At 39.0% G+C, this 17,058-nt stretch overlaps 1 long non-coding RNA gene across 1 annotated transcript in view; it reads left to right on the top strand.

Moving 5' to 3' along the window:
* Nucleotides 1-1,108: 1,108 nt before the first annotated feature.
* Nucleotides 1,109-17,058, top strand: part of LOC115598699 — a 99,566-nt gene continuing 83,616 nt past the window's right edge. Inside the window, exon 1 of the long non-coding RNA XR_003987842.1 lies at nucleotides 1,109-1,247. This is a non-coding gene — a long non-coding RNA (uncharacterized LOC115598699). The remainder of the gene's footprint in view (nucleotides 1,248-17,058) is intronic.

Here is a 17,058-nt window from a genome sequence, read left to right as displayed (position 1 = left end):
ATCTTCGGCCTGAATAGAGTTTTCTAATGAATAGAGTAAGGCAAAAGGATTTCAGAAGTATTTTAGTTTAAAAGAGGAGAAAATGAAAAGATTTTCCAACTTTCAAAATGATTTGTCAGAAAAGGCAGCTTTATCATGTTTGATTTTGATGGGGTGGGGGATGCACTTCACGCTGAAAACTTAATTGATGCCTCTACATGCTATCATAATTCAAATACTTACAAAAAGAGTAAGGTGTCTCAGTGACATGTCTGGTAGGCTCTGTGAGACTTGGGGCCTGCCTATTCTTCTGCTCTGGCTTCAGCAGACTATCTGGATACTTCAGTTCTGGACCCTTGGCTGGGGAACTTGGTACCCAAACTAGGAATGATGTCTATTTGAACTAGCAAACAGAAAATGACTGGTGCCAGGCATAAGTAAGCCATGTTATAAAGCTTTAAGTTGCCATTAGGTTTGAAAAAATACTTACTGTCAGAATTCCTGAAATACTCACCTTTTGAGGTATAGAGATCTGTCCTTTTGATTATTCTTGAATAAAGCATAAGGTAATCCTCTTGTAGGCATTATGCATATGCATCCCATGGTGAAAAAACATGTGTCCTAGGGACTGGTGGGACAAATTCTTCTCTTGGTTAAAGGAGAGAAATTGTAGAGTAAAGGCATAGTTGTTGCTGCTTTTTTTTGTGCTCTGTGATGCAAATGGGAGCTGAATTCATCCCACTCCCTAAATCTGGAATTTTGCATAGAAATGCTCACTGTGCTGAAATGTACTCACATTTGCAAGAATGTGTCTGTGTAGTTTACATTTCCAATTTTAATTTTTGAGCTATGCGTAAGAGACTCCAGGGAACAGTGTGTACTGTCAGCAGAAGTTATCTTTTTGATGAATCAGGCACATTGTTTGTACCCCTGCATTTGATAGATGTGTTGTAATAAGGTCCTGAACTGCTTACTGTGTCTTTATGTACCTTCCTTCTCAGCAGTTGTAACTATTGTGCTGGTTGACCTATATTAATGGTACTACAAACAACAAGTTTAACCATTAACTTGTGAGCCCTGTTTAAATGGATTTTGCCAAGAGATGAGAACGGAAGATTTAAGGAGGTAAAACACAGAAAGAGGGCTACCCAATATGAAGTTTTTCAGTGCTTTACTGACCTGATGTGGAGGGTGAGAAGAAGTTCAAAGACCCAAGAACAAAACCAAACGTCACATTATAATGGGCTGCACAACTAGTGCAATTCAAGGTATGGAAAAGGACCATCTTAGAGGTTTTGTTCATTAAATAACATCCATTTTATCTGGTTATTCTAATGAAGCTCTCTCACTTGTATTGAGAGCATGCACACATCCTCTGTAAGCAAGAAGAGGCTGAGAGGGTAACAGTTAAGGGGGTAAATATTACTTGGGGAAATGGATATTCCTTCTCAGTAACTGGTGAGGAGATGGCAAAAGCTAGAAAGAATCCATGTGAAAGGAATCAGTGTCAGACTAGTGCTTTAGGTATAGAAAGAACAGTCTGTCTTAGCTTGATTAAGTTGAGCAGCATCTCAAGAGTTAAAGTTCTGTGCAATGAACTTGAATTTTAGACCTCTTATTTAAAGCCAAAACTCTAAATTCTCATGTGTATATATGACTGCATCACTTCAGATACAAGCAATTGTGTCTGAGCCATGGTAACTGTCCTGTAAGTGCATAAAGCCAACAGCATATGTGTGATGGTTCAGTATCCAGAGTGGTTTGATCCTTCATGGCAGAGTGATTCTTTGTTTCTAAGTTTACCGAGATCAGTAATTTCTGACTGAGGCCCTTAATGGGTGGCCATTCAAAAGTTGGGGGTGAGGAGGAAGTGATATTCTCTGAGATGTTCTGCCAAAACCTTTCTCCCCTGATAAAGCTGCCTCATCTTGTGCATGCAGACATTTCAATCTGCTACTGTTTTCATTCAGGGGTTCTCTCTGCTGGGATTTGCTCAGCAGGACACATGTAGGTGTCTTGTGCAATCGAATTGTGGGTCCTGCTGACTTCTGGTGATTTGCAGTGCCAGAAATGTGTGCTTTAGCTAAAAGTAGCAGCTAATATTGATGGGTGAAAATGTCTGGTTCATTCTCTGCAGCTGAGCTGTTCTCAGGCATTGTGAATTAAGCATTAGGTATCCCTGTGCGCATAATCAAAACCGAGAATCTAAATGAAAATCAAATTGAAAACATTTGTTTGAGAATCTGTTGCAAGGATTGTTGCAGACACACAGAAGTGCCTGTTTTACATTAAATGCAGCAAAATGTGCAGTTAAAAAACATGGTTCAGGAATCTGTGGTATTAATGTGTTGGTCCTTTCTCCAGTGTAACTAAACTGAGGTGAACAGAATTTTGTTCTGTCCCAAAGACATTTTTGGTTGAAACAGGTAAACTGAGACAAATCTTTGTTGTTGCTGATCTCAAGTTATTGTAATACTCTTTGGGCCTTGATTTGAAGATCACATGCAGATTGGTAAACATTTAATTAAACTGGAAAAAGCATTGTAATAGGAAGGGAAGATGTGAGCAAAGACTATCAACAACTTAGTGATGTGTAAGCCAAGTCAAGGAGGGAAGCCCAAGATTCTGGCTGCCAGACTTCTCTAACCAGTCACTTCCTTGTCTGTCTTAAATTTCTAAAGAGGCACAAAGCCACCCTTACAAGGAAGTGATCTCAATCAGAGTCAACAGGAAAAAACAGAAACATTGGGGAAGGCTTACTAGGAACAAACAAAACTGTAACTGTGCCAACAGAATCATTCTTGCCCCTAGGTTTCTGTGGTTGCACTTTTCTCTCCTCTGATGCCACTACTTTCCAAGATTTCAATTTAAGCAAGTTAAGCTGGCAAGAGCCTGTGTATACACAGTTCCTAAGGGTTATTTCTGCTTACATTGGTTTATTCCTGAAATTCTACAAAGCAAGTTTAGCTGAGGGAAAATCTGGTTTTAAATTTGCCCATACATGTAGTGGCATTAATTTATTTAATCTGGATTAGCAGACCCAGTTTGCTTCACCCAGAGCACAAGTGGGACCAGGCTACTCTCTCCTTGTCTGTCTGTCCCTCTGGCTCAGCAACAGCTATGTTCAAAATGAGGTGATTTTCTGTTCTGAACGTTAACTTTTGTTCTAGCAGCTGTGCTGGCTGGCACGATGTAAGAGAATTTAGCATTTCCCCTGTGTTGGTACAACAGGATGAATTTTATTTTGCTCTGAGTCTAATGGGCACATTCCAGCTTGTAATCATGGGAGGGCCTGACAGATGAGCTTTTGAGATGCTTGTTCACAACTCTGGTGAGCAGCACTTCCCTACACTTTTGTCTGTTCAAACTAGCTTGCAAGTGATTTGGTTTTCTCCTTGTGATGACTTTAGGTGGGAAGCTTTGTTTACTTTCTGGTTTAAAGCATCTTGTTTAGGTGTTCACGTGCTACTCTGATGGGAAGTAAAGGAAAAATTAGAAGTTTAGTAAACGGACCCTTTTTTTGCCCTTTCAGGTAGTGAGAAGTGAAAGAAATTTAGTCACAGCATGTGACCTGTAAAAATGTGGGCAAGGCAGATTAAATTAAAGCAGCAGATTTAACTTCTTGTCTTGCTACAGCCTGCAAAAAAATGTTTTCTGCCAGGAGGAATGTTCTACAACCCAGTGACAATAAACTGAAACAACAGAGCAAAATTCAGTATCTTTTGCTCCTTTTGTCAGCCTCTCTATCCTGCATTGTCAGCCTCTCTATTCTGTGGCAGCTGTTGTGGAGAAGGACAGCATCTTTTAGTACCTTGATACTTTCTGTGCTAAAAGGTTAGTGTGAGCTGTCTTGAGAGAATTTTGTCTCATATCAGAGCTATAAACCTTTATCTCAGTAAATAGAATAAAGCTGGCTAATGATCACCAACTTTATGTTCTTTTCTTTCAGAGGATAGGTTTGAAAAGGTAGTAATTTCTTTCAACAATACAAAAAGCATCTTGGAGAAAATAGTCTTTCTTCATCATATCAGTAAAGATAAGTAGCCTTAAAAAAGGCTACTTATCACCTGTATTCTCATGTAAAGAGTGTAAGTATGGTGTGTGTGTTGCTAGCTTGATGGATGTAAATGTTACTGAACATTAATATGTCAAGCCCATGCTCCTCTTACGCAGACTTCATGGAAGTTAGTGCAAATCGTGTGTATCTTAGGGCTGTATGATTTTATTTGTTTTATTGAAGACATCTTGGGGAAGATAAATTCTCATCAGGGAGAAATAGAAACAATTTGTGTTCATTATGTGCCTCTTCTGAAATGGAGGGTTGCCAGCTGGAGGCAGCCATGTGTTTGTACCAGACTGCAGCTGGGAGGGCAATTTAAAATCCTTAAAAGCAACTAGGTAGTGCTTGTATATACTGCAAACTATGTGCATGGTAAAGCTCAGGAGTAGGGAAAGCTGCTGTGAAATGGCAAGAAAGGGCCATGTTTGCAAACAACTACATTTCAAATAAATAATAGGACAAAGTGAGCATTATATCCAGATCTTGAGACACCTTGGGATCCCCATGTACATGTAAAGCTCAGATAGAGCCACCCAGATCACGTGCAGTTTTTTTTGTCTATTTTTGCCCAGAAGACTGGGACACAATGTCAGTTATTCACTGAAAATCAGGACTTTCTAGCTCAGGAACTAGCTCAGGACTTCTAATGGCATCCATATTCAGACACACAAGCATGGCTTTTACCCTAAGAAGCTCCCGCCTCACCCCCCAATCTCACTTTATTGCTTTATCTCTGTACTTCTCAATGCTTGATTTACTCCTCTTATCACTTGCTCCTGCAGAGTCTTTTTTTACAAATGTTTCAGCTATGCTGCTCACTCCAGTGTCATCTTTGGCAATTATTCCAAAGTATGCACTGGTCTCTAAATGAAATAGTTCTGTTTCATTTGTTTCCTTGTGCTTGTATTTGTTACCTCTGAACTCTGCAGAGCTACATACAGGTTATCAAAAGCTGTTCTCTTAAATTATGCATCAACCAGCAGAGTGTGTTTACAGTGTGTGTGTTTAATGGCATAATATTACAAACATTGCATAGTATAAGGACAGTAGCTCAGTAAAAGGTATATTTTAATGAGTTAAAGGACTGAACTAATCAGGATTTGTAGCTATGTAAAATAAGAAGTTTGGAGAGACCAGTCTTGGGAATTTACAGACTGTAAAATATACTCTGTGTTAAAATGTACCTCTGTCTTTACATGGGAAAACACTTCAGACTCAGTGGGAGTTTTGTCTGTGTGAGGGTTATAAGGTTGGAGTTCAGTTGCAGCACTATAGAATTTCAGCTGTGCTGAGTTATGTATTTTGGAATGATTTTAACATTTTATAACTGTTTTTACCTAAAAAATGTTTTAGTGCTTTCCTTCACAAAGCAACCACTTTTATCAGCATCACATTAAAGGGATCCTGAAAGCAAACAAAGAATCTTATATGACCGAATGTTGCAAACCTCTGAGAAATATAATAAAAACTGTTCTTTGTAGCAGATTCATGAAGAAGTTGATAAAATTTAATTTATTTGCAATAATAAGAAAACAGAGATACATGCCTGCCTATACTGTCCTATTTGTGGGTTTTGGTTGTATAGAACTATCAGGTGGGCATCCAAACCGATCTGTATCCCTGTTCTGCTAGCTATTAGTATGCATGATGAATATTAGTATTTGCTCAGAGGTTTTTATGATCTGAAGACATAAAGGTAAAAGCAAGTGTTATCTTGCTTTCGTTTTTGAATGGGACAAGTCATGAAGTGACTCAGTGCTTTACCAAGTCCAAATGCAATGGGAAGATGACTTAGTCTTTTTTGATTGTAGTTTGATGTCTTCATCTGGAAGACCACTATGGATATGAGACTCCAAGAGACATTTTTCTTCTGAAAATTACAATTTTCATAATAAATGGCACACAGCTTTGTAGTTCAGGTCTTTTTTTGTCCTTTAAATAAGATTCTCACAAGATAGTGGAATTGCTGTAACAAGTATTTGTGTCACAGCTGGTCTACTTGGTATATTTGGTCCAAAACTTCTCATCTTGGCTATTCACTGGCTTGCTTCCTGCCCATTTCCCATATTCCTCTAAGATACATAAACCTCCATGTAGAGAAACAAGATAAACCAGGTACCTCAAGTTGCCAAAGAGTGGGTGTGAGTCCACCTGAGCCTGGTTAGGGCAGGCCCCTATTACCAGGGGGCCAATAAAGGTGGGACACACAGCCACAGAGCCCAGCTCAGCTCACTGTGGTGTGAGGCAATGGAGAGGCCAGCAGCTCATCGAGCCTCCGGAGCAAGAAAGGCTCTTCCCGCAACACCTCCAAACATAGTTAACTTTGCAAGACTTAATATTTTGTGGGTGAGTATAAATTAAAAGCTGTTAGTGTGGTGAATATATACAGAAACATTTTGCACCAGAGTAGTGTGGACCCTGAATGTCTCTTTCTTCTTGTACTGGCAGATGATGTTGGCAGAGTCTTGTCAGGACTCCCTGCTCCAGGGTTATTAAGACTTTGGGTTGCCTGGTGTGGTACTTATCTTCCAGTCATGCTCATGGAATGTCAGTGCAGAGTCCTATGGAATTTCAGGGGACAAGTTGGCACCAAGCCCCATTCAGTTCTGTCTGAGTACTCCTCTGCTCCTCCATTTGAGTCATATGGAGTTTCCCACTGCTGCTGGACCAAGGTTTTAAAGACTGAGGATTTGGGTTTTACTCAAATTCAAATGAGGTCTTTGTTTCTGTGACACTGCATGGGACCAGCATCTCAAGACTATTGTGTTATTCATAGCCATCAGAAAAAAATTCTTTCTTGAGACATTGTGAGGAAACTAAAAGAGCAGCTTTCACTGGAGAATGGGCCTTGGTTGACCCAGTGGTCCAGGTATTTTAGCTCACTTTTTTTCTGGCAAACATTTTTACTATTTCCCCAAAAGTCTCCTTGGGACCACAGTCATACCAGACTGAAGTTGCTTTTTCATGACCCTTAGTTGAAAAAAAGTGACATCAGTTATTATGAAACATTTGATGTTACTTTTAATAATGTTTTAATATTTTACTCTTTGGGAAATAGTCTGGACATGTTATTCGAAATGAAATGAGCCTCTGCAAAAGCTGTGTTGTACAGTGATTTTGTTGATACAGTGATGTACAAGTGATTTTGCTGCACTGAAAACAGGAAAAAAACCCTTGTGTTGCATCATTCTGACTGGGAAGTGCTCAAAGTTATTGTGACAGGACTGTATTTCGAGCAATTGTTGGTGATTTGTTTTTTAGCGCACAAAGAAAGTAATAAATCTGTCACCCTGAAAAATCAGGTTGTGACCTAAAGGAAGGAGCAAATTGTGGCTTTAGGTAAAAAAGAGTGACCTGTCTATGAGGGTCATTTATCATTATAAAAAAAATTGCTGGTGCTCTCCTAGCTGACCAGGAAGAAAGGCTGTGGTAAGCATATTCGAGGGATGCAAGCATCCGAATATTTTTAACTGATCAATATTTTCAGGATTACAAGCAGCCAAAAACCTGTCAGCATGCAGAGTAGATGCACTGTGCATCTGTTCTGAGAAGGAAAACTAGGGAGAATGGGCTTAATTTGGTAATTAAAAATTAAATTTTAGATTTGGCATAAATAGTTAAACTCAAAGTCTTATCTTAATGTGGATGCCCATAGCAGCCTGTATTCTTTGTATGGTGGTACAGAAAATGGGTATCAAACAAAGCTCCTGAGGAGGCTGAAAACAATAAATAAGCAATTCCATAAATCTCTGCAATGTGGTGATAACATTACCTTCTAGTACTGCTTGTGGTACATGCAGTATGTCTCAGAACTTGCTTGGAATATGTGGTTTAACTGTTTGAAAGTAAGAGTCTCAAACTGGTTTTGGTTTAGAAAAAGAATTCTCCAACCTTTTTCTTAACCCACCATCATTTATTCCACATTATGTTACATGTCAATATTTTTACATGGATCTTAGAAAGAAGGAATAGTGGCACAAGTTCAGTGCCACAGCTAAGGTTGGTGGAGATTGTGTCCATTGCAAAGGATACGTTTCATGAGTTTAAGTCTGACTTGCATGGAAGAACTGCTGAACATGTTCTAAAATCAAAGTTTGAAAAGATGAGTTCTTTTTATGTAATTCTTCTTAAGTATCAGATCTCTTGGAATTAAAATGACTTCTGTTTAATTCTGGGAATTTTTTCCTGATGTTCAGCTTCTTCTAGTTGTGAATTTTCACTTTAAGCTGTTTTTATAGAGTTTGAAAAGGCATAATGAAAAGACAGTGGAGGGGGGAAAAAAACCAACAAGATTTCTCGTACTGTAATTTTCAGGCCAATTGCTCATTTCCACTGATTGCCTTAGCACAGGAGTGTCTTGTGAGACCAGAACATCCAATGCTAAAAACCAATTCTAACATGTTTAGAAAAGCATTTCTGATTCAGGCTATCACCTATCATTAGGCATTATCAGTATTATACTGTATTAGTAATGCTTAACAAAGCCATTTTCATACAATTTACGAGGGCAGTTTAATACATCAAGGCTGCTAAAGTACTGTATGCTTTCAATGCATCATAATGATGTTAAGATAAAAAAGATGTAGAAGGCAAAATAATTTATAATATGAACTGTCTTTTAAAAGCACATTGGTAATACTCTGTTCATTGTGACTTTATTAAGGAATAAGCATAAGCATGATTTTAAGCATAGATATAAATTTCAATGATTTATTCAGACTTAATGACACTGCAGTGCCAAAATCTGGGTGCCACCAAAGTGCCTGTGGGACCTTACCTTACCACTGCAGAGGACAAGGCTAGAATAAAGTGCTGTGCTGAAGTTTCATGACTTGTGCTCTAAAAATATTGGACTTCTTCTCAGAAATTCCTTCACTTTTGAGGAATCAACTGTTACTCTTTAAAAGTATCCTTAAACCTGTCATTAGCTAGAAACATTTTCATTTAACTCCTTCCTGAGAATGTTGAAAGTGATGTTTGTCTTGATGGTGTGATTTTTTTTTTCTACTTTTAATTAAAAAGGAAGCAAAATGTTCTGTCACCAATATGTCTGAAGCATTTTGCTGAATTTTTACTTCAAGATTTAGTACCAAATTTTCTGAGTCTGTGTTTTTGCTCTTGTGTTCAGGAGTGTGTTGTTTTATTCTATTTGATAGAATAAATAAATAAAATAAATCAGGCTGCTTCTGGATTGGCATTCAGTGAAAAATAGAATTAACTCTTTTATTGGACACTCAACTCCAGAAAAATAGAGGCCAGGTTTGCAGAAAAACTTTCACCTTTCACTCTTTTCAGCTACTATATATGTACTCAGCTTTTTCCCTTTCATTAAAACCATTACCAAAGGTAAGTTTCCAAAGGTGTCTTCCAACATTTTTGTTGTGAATTTTGAACGTAGAAAAGCTTGTCAAAATAAATAAGGGGAAATTGTGACCAAAATTTTTAAGTCAGCAGGTATATAAAAGCCCATTTTAATTTTTTTTTTAAATTTATTTTAAATCTAGTCCTTTTATTTGATTCAGCATGTGGCTACAGATATGTAAAGAGGTAAATGAATGTGTGGGTTAGATTTCTTGTGTAAAGGTAACAGCATAAAAATGTAGACTTATCCTGGCTGCTTTACTTGGTATCTTCAGGCTTAATAACACTCTAATATTGTGAATATAGCTTTTGTATGTGTTGGAACCAGGTAATTATATTTTCCTTTGAGGTTTGGGACCAGGCTACCAGAAATGAAGGGTCTGGTCCACCACTCAGGAAAATCAAGTTGAAGTTCTCACCTCTCACAGTTTACACTTCATTCTAACCAAAAAGAAACCATGTGACAGAGTAACTGAGACTGCAAGGAAAATTGCTACTTGTCAAACTATGGAAGCAAGAAGCCAAAAATGAAAGATTCTGCTGTAGAACAAAAATCAAACTGTTTTATGAAAGAACAGAAGAATGCAGTCCTGTAAAAATGTTTCATTTGTTGTTTTACTTCTTTTGCCAGCAATGATTTGACTTTTTTTCCTTATATCTCTAGGTGCTCTATAGTGCCAGTTTTTTTCCTTCCTCTGATACAGACTTCATTATCTTTCATATTTTTGTAACTCTGTCAAATTTGATTGAAACTAAATTGTATTTAAAAGCAAAAATTTATTGCAGGAAGACCAGCAGAAAGACATAGAGACCTTCTCCCACCTGTCCCCCAGGGGTCAGTACTCGGTCTGGTCTTGTTCAAATTGTTGATCAGTGCCCTGGGTGAGCAAGTTTGCTGATGAAAGAAAGCTGGGAGGGGTGGCTGACACTCCAGAGGGCTTGTGCCATCCAGTGTGACCTGGACAGGCTGAAGAGATGGGCAGAGAAAAGCCTGATGAGGTTCAATAAGAGCAAGGGTAGGGCCCTGCACTGGGCAGGAAGAACCCCAAGCACCAGAACAGGTGGACCTGCTGGAAAGTAGTTTGGAGTAGAAGGATCTGGGGGTTTTGTTAGGAAATTATCCATGAACCAGCAGTGTGCCCTGATTGCCAGGAAGGTCAATGGAATCCTGGGCTGCATAAAGCAGGGTTTGGCCAGTAGGTCAAGGGAGGTCATTCTACCCCTCTACTCTGCTCTGGTGAGGCCTCAGCTGGAATAGTGCATCCAGTTCTGGGCTTCCCTGTTCAAGAGAGACAGGGAACTACTGGATGGAGTCCAGTGGAGGGCAGCAAAGATGATTGGGGCATCTCTCTCATGAGGATGATCTCTATCTCATGAGAGATCTGGGACTGTAACCTGGAGAAGAGAAGGCTGAGGGAAGACTTTGTTAGTGTCTACAAGTATCCAAATGGTGAGTATGAGGAAGATGGAGCCAGGCTCTTCTCAGTAGTTCCTAGTGACAGGAGAGGAGCAACAAGCACAAGCTGGAACATAGAATGCTCCATTTAAACATAAGAAAAAACTTGTTTACTGTGAGGGTGACAAGTCACTGACACAGGCTGCCCAGGGAGGTCCTGGAGTCCCCTTCTCTGGAGATATTCAGAACCCACCAGGATGCAGCCCTGTGTAATATGCTCTAGGGCATCCTGTTTTTGTGGGGGGATTGGACTAGGTGATCTCCAGAGCTCCTTTCCAACTCTGGTAATTCTGTGCAATTCCTGTCCTGAAACGATGATCCTAATACCTTAATATTTGTTTTTTAATCATTTTTGAAATTGCATCTGCTAAAATTCCAAATTAAAACAGTAAATGCACATGTAGAAAAGAAAGCTGTGCAAAAGACTCCTGTGTTAGTAAGGTATTGCACCACAAGTTCAACTGTTTCCTGTAATTTTTGTAATGGATTTGTGGAAGGTTTGTCTGGAAATGTTGCATGAGACACTCTAAGCAATACTAATATTGTTCTGTCCATGAGGTGCAGTTTATATTTATTTCAGCAAAGGTCTGTTGTGCTTTTATCTGCCTCAAGTATTCCCCAAGGAATGAAATTTACATTTTAGAAAGTGGCAAGATACTGAATTTGCCATGATGTTGTAGTAAAGTTGTAGGCAGCACCTGAAAGAGAGATCTTTACACACTGAAACTGAGAACATTTCTAGTTTTTATAAGGATATGAAACTTCATGCTGAAGCCTCTTTTCAGTTAACATAGCATAATGTACATTTTGGCTTGCTCATCACTGAGAAATAGTTGAGATTGAGGAGGTATAAAATCCAGAATTTATGAAAGGAAGAAGACATCACGTACAACTTTGATGTACCATACACCATCAAAACTGTTTGGCCCCTAAATTATTATCAAGTATGTGGCTAATCCCTCCCTCGCAATATATACAATTAATCAGACTTTTTTTAATGTGAATAAAATGTAATGTGAATAAAATGAATTAAGTTCTGATTTCTCCATGTCCTGTTTGTAGAGAAACCACTTAACGATGTGTGTAACAACACTGTTGTTTCGATCATATTTATTAATCGCTTTCTAAATTGCAATGCATTTTCCTTGCTTTTTTTTTTTTTTTTTTTTTCTCCTGGTGGGACACATAGTTGTTTCTAACCAGTTCCTTTACCAGATTATATTTAAAAAACTTTCTGACGTGGGTGTGAAGTATTATTAGGACAAAGATGGCAGGCTTTGTCTGACCATCTTATTTCCTTACTATTTTCAGAAAAAATGTGCTTCTATTGTGAATCACATATTGGTGCATTGGATGGTACTTAGAGTAAGCAGCTAATCAATCTTATCTCGATAATAGACATCAGTGTTATTGCTCTGCAAGGTTTGCCCTCTTTGGTTTGTACTAATAATCTCCTTATTTTGTTTTGGATTTTTTTTATGGGACTTTTTATAGGTTCTGTTCTCCTTTTATGCTGATCTAGAAGTCTGCATAAACTTCAGCACAATGGAGGCTTGAGCTATTGTCCATGAAGCATCAAGAAATACTCACTTAGGATACTTGATTTAAATTTGTAGCCTGCTTAATTTGTTCAGAAATGTTTAAAATATTACTGTAACTCAGATGTAATGAGATTGAAAGGTTTAAAAACAGTTGAAAATGAAATAAAAAATTGCATACCTGCAGCTAGTATATTGGTGCATGCTAACTTTGTACAGCGATATTCTTGCTTGTAGGCAATTACAGTGTACACTATATTTGAGTGTAATAGCAGATATTACTATGCTAATGAGCAGCTGATTACTTTATCTATTTTTGGGTTGCCCAGTAAAGGAAAGAATGAATTAAACTGGCAGAGGCCTTCAAGGTCATTGGGGGGGTCAGTCTGAGCATAATGAAGCAGTGGAACAGAATTTGAGAAGAATCTGTATGACCAGCCTTGGAAGATTTCTGAACCTGGAAAAGCCCTGATAAACCTTGTCTGTATTCATTCCTGAAGCTGCTTTGAATGGGAGTCTGGCCAGAGATGCTCTGAGATCCTTTTCTGATTGAATGGTTCTGTGACTTTATTTTTCCTAGCATGATTAGATCTTGAGATTTATTGCAGCTGTCCAGGGGATCTGAATCTTCCAAAGGACTTTTTAGATGCATATAAAAGGGTTTGGAGACTAACTGGGTTGTCTTTTAGGCAAATGTGTACTGAGTGCTGTGCCCTTGTGAACATGTTCTTCCCTCTAGCCTCATTTCTCTGAAGGGCTTTAGTGTTTTTAGGAAACTCCTTAAGATATACCCAGTGCAGGTATGTTGTCATTTGGTTGCTGTGTAGAACATAAAGTCACCAGTTAAGTAATTACAGTAAAAGCAGTCAAAATCTGTAGAAATATTACTTTTGGATAAGTGATCAGGGCAAATGACATGTGGGCATGAGCAAGATGTGGTTGAGTTCTCTTTAACTATGCTTTGGACTGACAAGACTTTACACTGATAAGATAAAACCAAGACACTACAACAGAAGCAATGGAGGCTTCTTAGCCTGTAGCTTACAGTCAAAATTAAATGCCAGTTTAACTGCATCCTTGAGGGAAAACTACAATGTAAAGTGGAAAGAACTACATGTTCCTCAATAATATGCAGAGGAGGCATCACAATGAAAAATCTTATCTAACTGTTGGTAAATTAGTGTTTTGTCTTGAATCTACCAGTGGACAAATTATTCTGATGGCCTTCTCTTGGTCACTCTGGTCCTTATGAATGAGTGCTTGATTCAGCTCCAAGGAATCCTTTCAAACCAAGACATTTTTATTAACAGCTAACATTGTTCTGATATTATGTTAAGAAAGATTGATAATGTTCAGCAGAATAGATTGCAGCCTTATAGTGCCTGGTTTTATGTGGCTCTGATTACAAAATTTTTGCAGCAGGGAATGGCTGGTCAGGGTAGGAGAGAGGAACAGCATCCTGATTATTCTGAAGAAGAGTCTATCAGCAATACTGCATGCTTCCTTTCCAAAACTTTTGGTTTTTAACACATGAATTAGTATTTCCTCCTGCTGTCTCAGGCTGTATATCCCTGTGCTTAGGAATCTGAAGTCCAAGAGCCATACTGAGATAGAGCTTTCTCAATAAGGCAGTCTTGTGTTGTGAAAGTGCTTGTTCTAATTTTCTATTTTGCTCTCACTTCTTATGTGGCAGGGAGGTTATACAGAATATAACTAGAGATGTCTTATTTGGGGGCTATGGAAATAAATGCAATAATTCCACTCATGTAAAGGAGTGCAAAGAAACAATATCACATATGGCAGAAAACAATACTGACAATCCTACCTCTATGAGCTGGATCCCAGCAGCTCTGCACTTAGATGTGGCCAGATATAGTGAAGGGTGGGGAGAGATTTACTGTGTGGGTTATTGGTATGAGATGTGCCCGTTCAGGGTGGCAGCAAAATTTTAACCAGAATAGTAAGGGGAACTAGAGAGATCTAATGACTAGCACTACTGCTACAGTTTAGCTGCCTCCAAATGCCTCAAACAAGGCAGCCTGTAAGAAGTAAAAACACCTAACACTGATTCCCCCCTCCCTATTCCCCTCAATAAAAAACCCCACAAAACAAAAACCCTAAAAAAGCCAACCAACCAACCAAAAAAAAAAACCACCCCAAACTTGACTTAGATATGAAGACCATTAAAAAATTGCAAGTACTGAAATACCAGCCTGTATTAATGTGACACATGTCACAGAGGGCACATTATAAGTGAAATAAAACATAGAAAAGGGTATAGATCCATCTCTAATCTCTTGCCTTAGGGCGATGATTAGTAACTGTGTCTGTGATTACTGTGATTAGTAACTGCCTTGTAATGTGTCTTGGACCCCTAAATGGGATTAGATTTTTCAGTGGAGTGGCATATGGTGACCATAGATTCCCAGTATTTTTGAATGGATTGAGCTCAACAATACCTAAAATTTACCAAAGGCAACAAAGTTCAATATTTAACAACCTGGAGCACTTTTTATCTCAGTAAAAGCCCTGTCCTGCCTGCTTTCCTGTGCCCTTCTCATTGAATCTGAGTGCTCTTATTTCAGAATAAGTATATCCACATAAAGTTATATTCCAGAACAGGAGGCAAGCTTCAGGTTTCTAGCTTAGGGATCAGCTTTTCAAGGACAGGCTTGTTTCCAGCCTTCCTTCGTTACACATGGTATTTTTGCTCAGTTTTTAATATTTTTCAATAACTTTTATGTCTTGCATCTCTCTAGCTGTGAATGCTAATTCATGACTTGCAGTTTTCTTCAGTGGAAGCCTAAAACTTCTGGGTTATTTTGAGTGCCACCCTCCATAGCATCTCTGGTTTGAGATGGTAGAAGAAGTGTCTGGGTGATCATCACGTCATGTTTTCTATCTTTGTGCTAATTTTGGACCATGTTGCAGGGCATATACAGATGTCTGTGTTGCACTTGGGGCAAACCAATTGAACAGCAAAAATATCTCAACTCTTAAGCATGCACAGAACTCAAGCAGGGTTCACCACTTAGAAATAATATCAATAGGAATTTCTTGGCATCCTAAAATATACTTTTCACCTAGTTATTAATGTGAACCCCTGAAATCACAAACTTTGTAACTTGCTTCTATGAGTTTGTTAATGCACTAGTGAGCCATATAACATGAGAGGACCTGCCAAATTCTTAGTTATATACTTCTGGTTTTGAACTACTATAAAGTGTGTATTTTTGAGTTTAATCTTCCTCTCTATTGATATATGTGCAAGTGTGTAAAAATACCATCCCTATAGCATTGTTTAGGTTTTGTCTCAACAGAGGGGTTTATGAGCAGTCAGGAAAGGTGCCAACTTACACAGTTCTTCTTCAGGAAGTTGTTTGCTAGAGGTGAAAGATAATAGGAGTCTCTGAATGCAACAGTGGATGCTGTGACTGTGGTCTAAAACAATCCTAGAACTCCATGAGTAGGAAGACAAGTTTGCATGGCAAATAGTTTGCTGTACTACTTGTTTGGTTTACTTTGCAGAAAACACTTTACAGCAGACCTGTGGCAGGGATCAGAACCAATTTTTTCAAGGCTAGCTCATATAAATGAACTATTAACTAAATTACCTACCTACAATACTTAACAACTTAATAGCATTACACATACTGAAGGAACAAATATTCCTTAAGGAGAACAACAGCAAACCTGACTGCTGCAAAGCCTTCCAGTCCCATTGTTTCTGGTGGAATAGTACATTAGTACAATGACATTATCTTTGTGTTTTTCTCTTGAAGCCTCAAAAGAGAACTGCAGTGGGGTACAGCTCCTGCCAAGTGCTCTGTTATCCTCTTATCCTTATGATAGTCCTGGGGGTGATGAGTATCTCACTACTGGAGTGACAAGGAGTTGAGTATCTTCATGCAAAAAGTGATGGAACCTGAAAGACTTGATTCATAGAACTACTGGACTTCTATATGAGCAATAGTTACAACCAAAATAAAAGCACAGAGCAAATGCAACAGCCTGGGCTTCTACCAATAAGAAATGAGGAATGAAATCTGAGCAGAGACATAAAAATGATCTAGACATTGTTTCTTCCAGTAAGCAAGGAAGCTGTCTCTGACTGGTGTAAAGTAGTGATACAGGTAACATATTGACCACAGGCAGTAATAATTTTTAGAAGAAAATATGTGCAAGTCTTCCTAGTACCCGTGAAAACCATACTGCTCCTGAATGCTTGCTCTAACAGAAAGGGATCTGGGAGTCTGGATTGACAGGAAGCTGAACATGAGCCAGCAGTGTGCCCAGGTGGCCAAGAAAGCCAATGGCATCCTGGCCTGTATCTGGAACAGCGTGGCCAGCAGGTCCAAGGAAGTGATTCTGCCCCTGTACTCAGCCCTGGTGAGGCCACACCTTGAGTACTGTGTCCAGTTCTGGGCCCCTCAGTTCAGGAAGGATATCGAGGTCCTGGAGCAGGTCCAAAGGAGGGCAACCAGGCTGGTGAAGGGACTCGAGCATAGACCCTATGATGAGAGGCTGAGAGAGCTGGGGCTGTTCAGCCTGGAGAAGAGGAGGCTCAGGGGAGACCTCATCACTCTCTACAACTCCCTGAAAGGAGGGTGTAGCCAGGTGGGGGTTGGTCTCTTTTGCCAGACGACTTTCAACAAGACAAGAGG

Source organism: Calypte anna, chromosome 8, assembly GCF_003957555.1.
Source record: "Calypte anna isolate BGI_N300 chromosome 8, bCalAnn1_v1.p, whole genome shotgun sequence".
Classification (NCBI taxonomy): domain Eukaryota; kingdom Metazoa; phylum Chordata; class Aves; order Apodiformes; family Trochilidae; genus Calypte; species Calypte anna.
Note: the sequence above shows the minus strand (reverse complement) of the source record. Positions and strands in the feature narration are given on the sequence as shown.